The sequence below is a fragment of the Cryptomeria japonica genome, chromosome 7 (genome assembly GCF_030272615.1).
Source record: "Cryptomeria japonica chromosome 7, Sugi_1.0, whole genome shotgun sequence".
Classification (NCBI taxonomy): Eukaryota; Viridiplantae; Streptophyta; class Pinopsida; order Cupressales; family Cupressaceae; genus Cryptomeria; species Cryptomeria japonica.
In genome coordinates, this window is record NC_081411.1 from 613,148,411 (window position 1) to 613,164,165 (window position 15,755).

The window sequence follows — 15,755 nt, forward strand, 5'->3', positions numbered from 1 at the left end:
GACGATGAAGAAGAACAAGAAGAAGAAGAAGAAGATGATGATCATGATGATCATGATGATCATGATGATGATGACGGTGATGGTGATGATGGTGATGATGATGGCGAAGATGTTGATGATGATGATGATGACTACGACGATGATGATGATGATAATGATGATGATGATGATGATGATGATGATGATGATGATGATGATGATGATGATGATGATGATGATGATGATGATGTTCATGATGTTCATGATGATGAGGAATGAAATGTATGAGGAACGCGATTAGTATATTATCTATATAATATTGACTTCTTGATAGAATTTTTTTTTACATAATTAATTCATTCTGTTTTGAATTCTAATGCCATTACATAATTAATTCATGATGCACCTTTTAATATGGAGATGGAGATAGGGGGTGTGACTATTTATGTGACAATTTTTAAACTGTGTTTATTTATGGAAATTGGATTGTTTATTAGCTATGTGACTATTTATGTGACCATTTAGTTGAGGATCCTGCATAGTCTACATAAAGTAAAGGTAAGGAATTACAAAATTTACAATGATTTTGATGACAACATCTTTTTATTATTTAATACTCTTTTTGTCTACAAAGTTCATGTTGTTCATGTTGTGTATAATGTAATTTCGCTAACGTTTTTTATATTTTTTCTTTGTCACGGGCCGACATGGATCCATCACATATCACAGGCAGAGATGTACCTTGCGACACTTCTACCGAGAAGGTAAACCTCATTAATTGTACAAATTAGGTAGAAGCAAACTGTTACATTATTATGTTATTTTTTTTAGTGATTTATACTAATTTTGTAATTGTTAATGATATTCTTGACACAAACGGATGTTCGGGGAAAGGGAAAGGGAGTTGCAGTACCTGAGCACCTTTCTATGGATGTGGAATCATTAGGGTTAAGAAATGATGACCCTGAAGATCCCACAGACCTTGTGAAATTCTTTAAAATGCCTCTTATAAAAATTAGAAAAGAGATTGTTGCTTTGGCAGCCGTGCATCCTACCACTGATGAGATACGACAGAGGGTGGAATTATTGTATAAGACAACAGAAAATTTGCAAGTAAGTAGTAATGAAAGCTTTAATTATAATAAAAGTTCAATAATGGTTTATATTTTACTCTTTTTATGTCATTAACTAAAATATGTACGTATTATTTTTACAACAATTTATCTGCCCTCATGAAAGTCGTTCCTACGATTAGGGTGTTGCAGGATCAGGCGATGATGATTTTCTTGTATTATCACTTGCTTGGCTTATCACTCTGAGTACCAAAAACACATCATACTTGATACTGTCAATTTTCAAAATAAAGGTTCATCCTTGTTTACAATTCTTGCACTTTTCATATATTTAATGTTTGATATATTTAATGTATTATTCTTTAGGTGCTGTCAATGTTATTGTCCAAATGCCAATGTCACCTCATCAAAGCTCACCCTCACCTATATTGTCGACTGCAATGTCGGCAACACGTAGCATGCAGACATCCTCTAGTGCACGTCATATTGGCCCGCCCACTATTGGTAGATCCCTCTTTTGCTCTATCTTTTGTCATGTGTTTATTTCCTTTCAAGCGTTCTTTCTTGAATTCTAATGCCAATTCATAGTGGATTCATTTTTTGTAGGAGGAGATGCACGTGAGGATGTGCCAGAGGCGACTACTACTGATAACATAGCATCATTTCTTGGATCTTCTCGTATTGCTAGTACAGGAACATTGCAGGCCACATTCATGGTGAGCGATGAAGAAATGCTTCCCTTAAAGATACAAAAGGTTCCAGGTACTTTAAAATTATTATTATATATACTCTAATTGTAATTTACTTTATGATTACTCATTTTGGACTAATATTGATCCCATGAATTTTTTGCAGACAATGATATTTTCTATAAACATCTTAGTGACATTGCATTGCAGATATTTGGGCCCACCATACGTAAAAGGTGGTACATCATATGTGAACTAACCCTTATCCACTTTTGATTTTATATCATTGCTAGAATACTTTTCCTTTGATCCATTTCTTGAAGTGTAATAAATGTAGCTTCAGTTCATTTTTGAATCTAACAGGTTTGTTTTTGCTTTAAAAGGTGGAATGACCGAGAAAAAAGGTTAAAAGATGAATTGACAAACCAAATAGTTGAGTGGTTTGGAAATGACACTTTTGACAAAACCAAGCTCCTTGAAAAAGCTGGCACATATCTAAAGTATGTGAGGTACCAATACAGGACCCATTTGGAGAGGAACCTAAAGTATGAGTGTCCCCCCATGATTCCAAAGAGGGAGTGGAAGGACCTGATTTTGGATGCCAAGGAGAGATTTGAAAGGAAAAAAGGAAATACACTAGTAGACGCCAGAAGAAGGTACATGATACTATTAAGAATGTAATTATGTACTAATTAATTACTCTTTATATTTATATAATCTAACATATTTCAAACTTTTTATAGACTGAGTGACACGTCAAAGGCAACCAAGGCAAGGAAAGAAAAACACAGGCAACACAAACTCGGCTCTGGTGGTTACATGAAACTTGTTGCACGAATTGTAAGTATCTCATGTAAGCTCCCATATTATCTCAAAATATTAATAAATTGCAAATGTTTTTTTTTTATCAAACAATGCAAGCAAAATTCACCCTTAGTGATCACAAAATGGTGAGCCATGGTAATAGTTGGGAAAATAGTCCCTTTACCTCTATTGGTTAGCTGTGCTTCTTGTACTCCCCCAATTTATCTCAAGACTTCTGCAATCCCTATCTTCAATGGGACCTAATAGGGTAGTAAAAAGGGGGTGCCTCTAAATCCAAACACTCTAAAAATAGTAGACACGGGGTACAAATATATGTCTCCCCAATTGTGAACAATCTTGATATCCTCTGCAAACTCCTTTGGTCTGAGAAACTCCAAAAGAGCCTTAGGAATTCTAGGGTTTTCTCTACATAGAAGAATCCTAATTTTAGATGCAAAGCATCTATCAAACTTTAAATAGCTTGCATCTTCTATATCCCAAGATAGAACAGTACTCCACAATTGCACTGGCATCTCCTCTTTATCCTTTACCTTAATCAGGTCCATCTCCTTTCCAAAATAATCAGCCCCTTTGAACAGAAACATATGCATTAACATGGAGTACCATCCAAATGGCCTATCCACCTTACCATTTTTTATTCCTACTAGCCCTTTATGAATTGCATCAGCAAGGTATGAGGCATAATCAAATGTTATTGCTAGGGAGGGGTTTAGAATTTGTGCAATCATTAACATATAATGGGTTGGCATATTCTTTTCAGCATCCTCTCCAAAAATCTGGCATAATGCCCAATACATACCCTTAGCTCTCAGAGTGAATAGGTTGAGAGAGAATGGTTCCATTGTGTTGGGGCCTACAACTATTAACCCCCCTATCTTTACAAAGAATTATTTCAATGGGCCACTTCTAAGATGATCCCTTTGTGTGTTGTAAACCTGGGCTAACGACTCAAAGTCAATAGGTTCTAACAAATTGGAGGACTCACTGAGTTTAAACACTTTCCTGAATTCATCTTTAGTTATCTCAATCAAGACTGATCCCTTTATATTCCTGATGCATCTTGCCACAGAGTCATAATTTTGTGCAATCAGGGCTAACAGATCTACATTCATAAAAACACCTGGGACCACAAGCTTTCCTACATCCTACTCCCATATGCCATTCAAAGGAGCTAGGGAATTCCTCCGCCCAAAACCGACTTTGAAGAGTCCTAAGCCTGACAATCCTATTTCAAGGTCCCTCAACCAATTACCCTTATCATAAAGGCCATCTCCAATTTTTAGACGAGGGTTCTTAGGTACTAGCTCTTTGGCCTTAGCCCCAACATTGGTGGACATGGTTAATTGCTCTGAAAAATCATCACAGATATTTCGGTCCTCGTAATTCACTTTCCCTGTAAATTCTCTTCTGGGTGTCATTCTGGTCAAACAATTATACCACTAGAAGCTAGCACAGACCTCTAATGAAGTAATTCACACAGCAACATTTGAGAACAAACCAAGAGTTATCAAGAAAAGCACAAGAAACCTGATTATTCGCCTGAAGAAAATCGCTCTGCAATAATTCACTCTGCAACAATTCGCTCTGCAACAAACTTCAATGAAACAATACTTAGCAATCAAGTTGATGCGAACTGAAAAGGGCAAGTTGGCATTTAAGTTTTTAGAAATTAACTCTACATGCTTTGGCTTTCTTTTCAAAATTAAATTCACCAAATCGAATTCAAAACTGGCTTCAACGGGTCATAATTTCTCTAAGTATTTCCTGTGTTTCGCTCTTTCGCTACTTCACAGAACATAAAACCCATGCTCTTTTCTTTCGCAAAACAACGCTGGCCGTTGGATCTTGAGAACTTACATCGCCTTTATCTCCATTTAATCTCTTTGCTTTAGTGTCGGGCCCTACCTCCTTTTCACCACTTTGCGGAGTTTAACAGTCGTGCACTTTTCCTTCGCGAGGCCGCGCCAAGCATTAGATCAAACTCAAATCACCCGGCCTTTAACTCCAACCAAGACCATCAATCCTTTTAACTAACCGCACCTCATCTTGACGGCTAACGGTTTTCGCCATTTCGCTGAGGTTAAGCTGTGGGCATCTTCAGGTCACGAAACAACGAGAAGCGTTGGATCAATCTTGAGATGAATGCCTTTTAAGTGGGCCCTTTATCTAGGAATTACTTACCCCACTTGTTATCCGGTTAATAAACGTCACATGGCAGTTGGCCATTAGCCCTAGAAACTCCTTTTGGTTCCACCCTTAATTCGCCACGTGTTCCCTTTTACTATTCCCACATAACTACCGGTTACACCTAGGCGGGCCCTCAACCACTTTTTTAAACCACGTGTCACGTCACTCCTCCGTGTGATTTGCACCTGTCTTTCACAACTTTGCAAACATTATTCTTCATTTGGTTTGCAGCCACGAAACTACGAGAACCATTAGATCAAAATAGACCTGATCTACTTTTAACTTCATGCCATGCCTATCCCTTGGGCCCATCGGCCTTTTCACTACTTCACAATGACTAACTTGCTAGCATCTTATCTTCGCAAATTCATGCGAGCCATTAGATCTCAAGAACTTGCTCGTTGTTTACTATTTTTATGACAACCTTGCCCAAACCCACCGCATACCGTAAACTCAGTGCCTTGTCACTGCCATGTCATCGCCAACTGGGGTTACCACATTTACTACCACTCTTAGCGGGACCCTCCACCTTTTCTCTATTTCGCTGAAGGTATAGCTCGTGCATCTCCTGGCCACGAAACAACGAGAAGCCATTGATCTTTTTCCAAGCTCTACAAAAAGCGATAGCTGTTATGCCACGTCACTCCTTTGTGTGATTTCCACCTATCTTTCGCGACTTCGTGAACATTATTCTTCGTTTGGCTTGCAGCCACGAAACCACGAGAACTGTTAGATCAAAACAGACCTGATCTGCTTTTAACTTCATGCCATGCCTGTCCCTTGAGCCCATCGGCCTTTTAGCTACTTCGCAATGACTAACTTGCTAGCATCTTATCTTCGCGAATTCACGCGAGCTGTTAGATCTCAAGAAATTGCTCGTTGTTTACTCTTTTTATGACAACCTTGCCCAGACCCATTGCATACCGCCAACTCAATGCCTTGTCACCGCCATGCCATCATCAACTAGGGTTACCACATTTACTACCACTCTTAGTGAGACCCTCCACCTTTTCGCTATTTCGCTAGAGGTATAGCTCGTGCATCTCCTGGCCACGAAACAACGAGAAGCCATTGATCTTTTTCCAACTCGATCATTCTTTAACCAAAGAAGACCGCTTATCTCTGGGACCCGCCAAACCCTTTCGCCACTTCACGAAGCTTAAAACACATTCAGCTTGATCTCACAAAACCACGTTGTCTGTCCGATCAGATGAAACTTGATCGATGTTTACCTTTGGTCCAATCCTATATGTCGGGTCCACCTTCGCCTTTCGCTACTTCGTGGAAACTAAGTTTCAAGCACTTTTTGGTCGTGAATCAACGCGGGCCGTCAGATCAACAGAAAATCGCATGATACTTATAAGGCTCGACGGACATTAGAAAAATTGAAAGAACTTCCTTCCTTCGATGGCTCTTTTATTTTTTATTTTTTTATAAAAATGATCATCGTCGGAATTACAATGAATACCAAGCTTTCGACTGATGACTTCTTTGACCGTTGGCAGAGTCCATTGGATTGTCGAATTTTTGACGGGCATGGCATCGTCAACCAATCCGACGCCGAGTTTTCAATGGTGGATTTTGTCAACACTCCAATGAAAATTCATCGAAAATCTGACAAACGACCGTCAGAAATCAGCTCCGAATGTACTAGTGTATCCATCTGATTCATATCCATATCCATTACTAGGATATGTGGCTCCTTTGTAGTAGACCCCTCGACACCATCCTTAAAGATACTTGTTGCCCCATCAGTCCTAGACTCCATTCTCAAAATAAAATGCTCTTCTACCTGGTCACCTTTAGCCTCATGTAGATAACTATCCTTTCCTTCAATCCTGCCTACTTCGAAAACCATCGAGTCTGAAATCTTTTCCCATCCTTGAAGTTGGTCTTCATATACTGTTGGTCTAATTTTTTATTCATCTTGGATATAATTACACTTTACTTAAATTTACTTAGGTACATGCATAACATTGTAGTTTTCATATGAGACACTTAGGGAGATGTGCCTACATTGGAAGTGTGTATGTAGGAGAATTTCCACCTTTTATGGTGTGATCTTGTTGTTACTCTATCATATCCACTTATTGTGGAGTGATAATTACACCTTTGGTGGGCGATCCACCTCATGTGGAATATTTTACTATTTCTCCTACCTACCCTTGCATCTCATTGAGCCACATGTCATCAATGTGTGCTCTCTTGTCTCTTAGCCTTCTCTTTATAAGCAGGCTTATCGTACATTGTATGAAACAACAACAACTTGTAATGATCCAGTTGATCACTATTTTGAATCATTGATATGAATACAGTTTATTCTTGTCACATTTTGTTCTCTCTTATTTGTGCTTTCCATTGCCTCTAGATCTTGGAAAATCTCACATATACTGACATTGTCTTCACCGTATCTGACTCTCCTGGTTTTGTGGTTTCATCCCCATTTTCTAAGCATGAAGGGTTAGTGTCACTATCAAAGATTTCATCAATGACTCCCTTATGTGCCCCACTTCCAAAAACATGTAGGTCATTGCAAACAAAAGAAAATCTTCGCTTCCACTTCATTCCAATGATTTTCCCATTGGATACCTTCTGATAGCCTTATTATCTCATCTGCTTGTTGATTTTGCAGTGTATGTATGCCTCTGTCAGAATTTTTGTAGGAACCTACCGGGTGAGATAAGGCTTTGCATTTTGAGAATGATGCCATTGCCTCCTCTGAAATAATTTTTTTTTCCAGACACCTGATCCTAATTTGATCTCAATTGTGTTTGGAAGATTATGAATCGACTATCAGTTAATACAAAGTCTTAAATACATGCTTAGATCAGAAGCATCGACAACTTCTTCCACCATAACAAACTTGCCCAGTCTATTACCAATACACCTTAGGATTTATGTATCCTTATACTCCTGAGGTAGGCTGGGTAGATTCAAGCATATCAGGACTGTGCCAGTCGACTCTTCATGTGGATTGAAATTGGGTTCCTAGTTTTTGATGATGAAACCCTTGCCTTCCATAAAGAAAGGACCATTATCAAGGATCCAATCTCTATCCTTGATCGAGGGACAAAAAACCAAATAGAATCTATTTCCTAGCGTTTTGAGTTCTACCCCTTCACCCCACTACTCATTACACCATGAGCGAATCTTAGTGAAATTCGGCCATGCACCCCCTCATTTCAAGAAAAGCGCTTTATCTTTTAGAATATAGATAGATTCACACCATTCCTCATTGTCTATTTCCTTCCATGTGATTCCAGTGATTAGGGTTCCAGTGATTAGGGTTCACCAAATTTCTGCATTGTGATTCCAGTGATTAGGGTTCACCAAATCCTTCCATGTCCATTTATTTTGACTTCTTGGATTCCTAGCAAAGCTATATCGATCAGTTTTCACTCTTCTATTGAGAGGCCATCTAGAGCCTGCTCCACCTCTGTCATGGAGTCCATCATGCCTCCTGAAATTAGGCCATTCACGTCGCTCTGCCATCTACCTAGAATCATTAGATTTTTTTAAATGCTAAAGCACATACTTATTCATGAGTCACAAGGCTAATTTTTGATAAAAAGCCAATACATAATGATCAATTGTTGAAACAAAAATCTCATCACACCAAGAAAGGCTAACACACACTATGTCCCAAAATTTCAAGCCAAATAGGTAGGAGACTAGTGTTGATTTTAGGGTCCAGACCTATTTGCTTGTTTAAAGAAATAGCTACAAGTGGATGGGCCCAAGATACTAGACATGTTCCCATCTTAAGAATTTGATGAAATTTTTAGGCTTGGGGTCATTAGTAAGGGCTTTTAGGGAAGACCATAGCATATTCCTTGAGTTGAGAGATAGATGGTTAGCAATGGTCCTAAAATACACTAGAGGGAACTAGAAGCTAAAATGAGTGCCAAATAGAGAATGAAATTGGTATTTCACCATTAGGAAGCACAATTTACAACACTGCATAATGTTTATTACACAACCATGTTGTTAATACAACTCCACAATGTTTCAAAGATGAAATGAGGATAAGATCATTTATTTATTCATCCACTTCATCTCTAGACCCTTTTACCTTCTCCCCATTAGAAGATACTGAATATGAAAAAGGATAATAGGGTAAGTGCACAAAGATGGTGGTGAAAAAGGGGGGTATAAGTGGACACTTTTTTTCTGAAATTAGGTGAACCTGAACTTGGAGGCAAAATTTGAAAGTCATCCACTCAAGATATGAAGATAATCAAAGAACAAATATTGTAGTAATTTGAATCTAGTTTTCAAACTACTAAACTTTTTCAAAATTGGATAAGATTAAGGGGGTCAAATCCTTCGCGCACGAAAAAAAGACCCTAATTTTTTCTAAAAAACATAACATAGTGTCTGATGTGCACATCAAAAAAGTCATAGTTAGATTTAGTATTTTGACAAATCCTTTGGCAGAAAGATAGTTAAGAGTGAGCACTAGAAGATGTGCATTTTTTTGTAATTTTTTGTTGAGTATTTTTTTTAATGATTTTTCCAATCGAACACATCCTAAAAATTAGGTACATGTTCATGCGTGAAGCATAAGTTACACTAAACAAATCGAAAATACAATTTTATTTTTTTTAAATTGTAAAGAATCAAGTGCACTACAATAATATATAAAGTTTTTTAAATTTGGATTAGTATATCAAAAGTTATTAAAAAAATGGTGCACCTATGTCTGTGAGAACTATGGAGATATTGGTAAAAGAAATTCAATAATAATATGTTATTGTTGTTCAAATTGAAAAAAAATTATATGGTTAGAAAGCTCAGAAGATGGGTGAAAATATGGTGGCAATTTTAGAAATACCCACTTGATGAAGTGTAAACTTGATGATGACAAAGTTGATAAACCAAGTTGATAAAATAAAACATGTCAAAAATGAGAGAAATGGAGGGAAATCAAACTTCCAAACCGTAGCTTTGTCATCCAGGCCTATTTCCAAGCCTAAACAGTCAAAAGCGCATACGGGGTACTTATGGTGTAAGTAGCGTTTACATGCTCTTTTTACTATAAACAGCGCATACGCGCTATTGTATAGTATGATATTGTATATATAATATGTGTATATATATATAATATATAATATATATATGTATGTATATATATATATATGTATGTATATAATAATTTATAATATATTAAGTAGATATATACACATATAAGTGTATTGTCTCCCCCTCTCAAACGCATACAAGGTCTCTCTCTCTCTCTCTCTCTCTCTCTCTCTCTCTCTCTCTCTCCATACCCCATCCCTCTCTCCCTCCCTCCCTCTCTCCCCTTCTCCCTTCCTCCATACCCCATCCCTCCCTCTCTCCCCTTATCCCTTCCTCCATACCCCATCCCTCTCTCTCTCTCTCGCTCTCTCCCCTTCTCCCTCCCTCCATACCCCATCCCTCTTTCTCTTCTTCTCTCCCTCCCTCCCTCCATACCCCACTACAACTATCTATGCACTCCTATAGAAGTAAGTGAATTTATTTCTTGTATGCAACTTCCTCTTTGATTTTTATCATGTATGCTCTCCTAAGAAAATTGATTGATGGATTTGTGTGTGTATATTGAATAGGAGGAATAGGGTTTGAAATTGAACCACGGGTGCATTACCGTGACAAAGAAGGAAACCTGCAGCAATATTCTTCTCGAATGTGTTTTTAATGAGGAGAGCAGATGTGGAAAATAGTGTCAACAAAGCAACATGATGAGTTAGAGTACCTGCAATATGTTTTTTAGAAGGAAACAACCAGTAGGAAGAGAAAGAGGGAGAGTAACACAGATGATGTCCTGGAGAATGATAGTGGTGGGTATGTGAGAGTTCCCATGTTGTTACACAATGCCTGTCACCTAAAGAAATTAAAGTTTGTTGTATGCATGGCAGTGGTAGTATATGATGATCATCAATTATCAAACGGCTTGGAACGGTACATACCCATGAAAGAAATCAAGTGTGTAATTCCTATAGTCACAATCGAGATCAGTCCTATAACCTTGCAAATTTAATAGCATCATATGTTTTAGAACTTAGGCAGTACTCTTAGGGTTAGGTCAAGCTCTTACACTTTCTTTTTAGTGAAGCCTCGTTGTTTGTTCACTTGGAGTCTCTCTTATGCTGACAATGGTCTAACTTAGCTATATCAAAACTAAACTACTGATGTTCTATTGTATGATGTTGTATTCATAACTTTAAATTTAATATATCATTTTATTAGCCCACCATATGATCCCTTAGGTGTCATTCGAGGTCGTATTATTTTCTAAGAGGTCATGTCCTGTGACCCCTTAGGACACCATATGAACCCTTAAGACATCATACGACACATAACAACACCATAAGGTGTCCTAAGGGGTCATAGGATGCCATATGACCCCTCGGGACACTAATGACCCATAACAACACCATATGGTGTTCTAAAGGGTCATATGGTGTTCTAAAGGGTCATATGGTGTTCTATGACCCCAGAGGACACTATTTGGTGTCGTTATAGGTCCTATGGTGTGCTAAGGGATAATATAGTGTCATATGAACCCTTATGACACACTATGACCCCTTAGATGTTGTTAGGGGTCATATTGTGTTCTAAGGGTCATATTGTGTCCTGGATTCAATCTCTCTTCCTCTCCCTCCCCCCCCCCCCCTCTCTCTCTCTCTCTCTCTCTCTCTCTCCCCTTCTCCCTTCCTCCATACCCCATCCCTCTTTCTCTTCTTCTGTAATTCCTATAGTCACAATCGAGATCAGTCCTATAACCTTACAAATTTAATAGCATCGTATGTTTTAGAACTTAGGCAGTACTCTTAGGGTTAGGTCAAGCTCTTACACTTGCTTTTTAGCGAAGCCTTATTGTTTGTTTGCTTGGAGTCTCTCTTATGCTGACAATGGTCTAACTTAGCTATATCAAAACTAAACTATTGATGTTCTATTCATAACTTTAAATTTAATATATCATTTTATTATCCCACCATATGAACCCTTAGGTGTCATTAGAGGTCGTATTGTTTCCTAAGAGGTCATATGGTGTCCTGTGAACCCTTAGGATACCATATGACCCCTCGGGACACTAATGACCCATAACAACACCATATGGTGTTCTAAAGGGTCATATGGTGTTTATGACCCCTTAGGACACTATTTGGTGTTATTATAGGTCCTATGGTGTGCTATTTGGTGTCGTTATAGGTCCCTCCCTTCTTCTCTCCCTCCCTACCCCCTCCTCTCTCTCTCTCTCTCTCTCTCTCTCTCTCTCTCTCTCTCTCTCTCTCTCTCTCTCTCTCTCCCTCCCCCTACTCTCCCTCTCCCTTCCTCCATACCCCTTCTTCTCTCCCACCCTCCCCCCTCTTCTCTCCCACCCTCCCCCCTCTTCTCTCCCTCTCTCTACCTTCCCTCCCCCCTCTCTCTCTCTCCGTCTCTCTCCCTCTCCCTCCTTCCCTCTCTCTCTCTCTTCCTCTCCCTCCTCCCCCCTTTCTCTCTCCCTCTCCCTCCTTCCATCTCTCTCTCTCTCTTCCTCCCCCTTCCTCCCCCCTCTCCTCTCCCTCCCTCCCCCCCTCCTCTCCCTCCCCCCTACTCTCCCCCCTCTCCCTCTCTCTCTCTCTCCCTCCCTCCCTTTTCATTCACATTTTTTCTACTACCAATAGCGTGTATGGGGTACTGATCCCATTATTCGCTACCCTGTGCTAACATTTTTTAGGCTTAGGAGTGCGTACACACTACTTATTAGTATAGAATGGGAAACAAAAATATCATTGGGCTTGCCAACATTTTATGGACTAACAGCGCGTATGTGGTTATTAATGTAGTGTGTACGCGATACATAGACATAGTTCTAGTTGCCTAAGAGCCTCAACGACCTCAAAAGAAGTTTTTGAGGTCGTTGAAGGCCCCACTGGAATTGTGTCTACACTTCTATCACTGTTTCATACATAGAAGTAAGTGAATTTTTTGTTTTTGCATGATTTCAAATGATTGAATTGTTGTTCTTATTAGTTTTGTCAATAGTATTGTGATTGTTTAATAGTTTGATTCCAAAAAATAGTGATAAGATGCATATTTATGGTTATTTGTTTGTTTATGAACTTTTGTTTACATATATATGTAATATGATTCTATTTAGGACAACCGATATCAACCATGGGAAAGAACAAGCGAGGAATGATGGAACAATGAGAGGTTGAAAAGAAAGACAAAGGCAGTGTATGAAGAAATTACGTGACATAAGAACAATGGGAGAAGAAGGTATGTCATCCTCAACATCTCAATTTGATTTACCAAATGAACATAATGCACCTAATGCAATTGAAGAAGATACCACATTGAATAATCAATTAAATGATGAACATACACCTTCTCTATTTGATGAATTGAATGTACATAATGCACTGATGTTAACACCTCCTAGAATCATTTGTAGGAAACCAAAGTATCTAATTGACATTGATGAGAATATATTGAAGCCAATGCCCAATAAAATGAATGAATGAACTTGTAGGAGAATGGTTAAAAGAATATGGCAAAAAAAATTTGAAAACTTAAATCAAACCACAAGATGTCAATTAATTGTTCAAATGATTAAAATTTGGATTTTAGAGAGACAATGAAAATTCTAGGCCTAAGCTCATCTGAAAGTAATAGTGAAAGAACTATTGTTATAAATCTATTTGATGCATATCAAGCTATTGGTTCAAAATCACATACTAAAGATTCTAATGCTACTCGATGTGTCATTACATCAACCATAATGAGCAAGAAAATAAAAAAAGATCGTTTGATAAGTAAAACAAGTCATTAAACGTTAGTAAAACAACATTAAGTAAAGCATTAAAGAGGTAGGAAAAAATAGAGGAGCCTAAAAATAATTCTCTTTGGGTATTCTCGAGTAGACTACCACGCAAAGACAAGGTTGTTGTTGATGCACTAAGAACATTAATTGAAAAAATTTGGCATGACAACACAAGAGTTTCGCGCAACCAAAGAGATGTTGTTAGAAGGCGAATTGGGTCTAAAAATTGTGAGCCACATGCCAAAAACTATTTGGATATGACTCAAACTAAATTTTATGAAAGATTCCTTCAAAAGTTTCCTCAAAGAAGAATTTCTCAAAGATTTTTTAAAATGACAAAACCTTTTTATATTAAGATTAATCATGTACGCACCATGTGTTGTTGTAGGATGCATATTAAATTTTCCATGCACTATGATATTTTTCATCATATATGTTCTACTTTGCACACTAATGATGTCTTGCAGGAATGCAATATACAAGCACCTCCTAAGTCAGTAAGAGAATTTATTTCAAGTGTGCTATGTAATAGACATGATGGTTGCATTTATTATAAGATGCCTTGTTTGGAAGGTTCTTGTGCTATATGTCGTGGTTTGCAACATTTACCAAGATGCGTACATTTGGAGAGCACGCATGAAATTGGAACGAAACTAGTTTCTTTTGGAAAATACAAGACAGTCACATATGGAGTTAAAGATGGAAAAGATTTGAAGAGATGTGAGCTAGTGAAAAATGATATATGTGTAGCTGAATTTATGAAAATGTTTCAAGAGAAACTAGTTTATGAGTACATAATGCATACACATAGAGCTCGATGGTTAGATGAGCAATTCAAGTTATGTAAGGACACATTTCCTCTTGGAACCATTGTCTCTATCATTGATTTCACTGAAAATTATAACTGCAACCTCAAAATGAAGTGCAATCTATGTATTATCACTCTACACGAGTTTCTATTTTTGTACATATAGCATTCATGCATGCAGATGATAGCACAAAGGAGGATAGAAAGGTTGTAAGAGAGTATCACTTCTACATAAGTGATGATCGTACTCATTCATCGGAGTTTGTACAAGGATGCTTCAAAGTTTTCTATGATAGTTTAAGGGAAAGTAACATACGATACAACCGACACTTAATATGGTCAGATAATTGCACCGCACAATTCAAGAATGCAAGGATGTTTTATTGGTTGAAAAGGATGCATATGACAAGCAGTGTACAACATTTTTGGAATTTCACTGAGGTTGGACATGGTAAGGGAGAGCACGATGGTGCAAGAGCATGTGTTGAAAGAGCCCTAGCTAGAGAAGAATTGAAGTATGAAGGTGGTGCTGAGTTGATAGATGCAGAAACAATTGTGCGATGGTGTAAGTCTACGACAGGTCTAGGTAATCCAAGTACGTCAATGATTCATAGATATTTTTGGTTGATCACTAAATCTAACATTGAAAACTATCTAGATTGTTGTACAATTGCAGGATCGAGTGACATGCACTCATTTATGAGTTCAAATTCAAGTTCACTGGTAATTTATACGAGACAGATGGTATGTTTTTTCTCTTCATGCATGTATTGTTTGTGGGAAGAATGTGAATCACAAGAGTGGGTTGAAAAACGGTCTTGTAGACCGTTGGTTCCCATTGATTCATATCAATTTCCCAAAGCACTACAATTGAGCTAGATGGAGACATCAGTGGATTTGACCATGTATCCGACCTAGTGGATTCAGGTGATTTTTTGAGTTAATTTTTTTGCAAGTATTTTTTTTGGTTTATTTTGTTGTATATCATAGTTTATTTTTGGTATTAATTAACACTTTATAAAATGCAGGTCATGTGTATGCAGTTGTTGTAGAAGAGAACAATGAAGAAGGAACATATTACTATTTGTGTTGTTGTGTTGAGCCAAAAAGAAAATTGACAACCATAATCATTGACGGAGAGGGTATTGAGTACCCAATAGGGTCTGTTGTCATGACAAGAACATGGCTTCGGAGATACCCTATCAAGAATTCTAATGTTTGGTTGTTCGAGGACTTTGAAACACACAAACATATTCTTCATTTCTCTAACCTTGTTCTTGCAACAAATATTCATTTGATGAAGTATCGTGGTAGACCTCATAACAAGATTTTATGGAAAGTTTGTGAATCTGACCACGAGGCAATACTTGACACAATACGGGTTAGAGTCGATCTTGAAG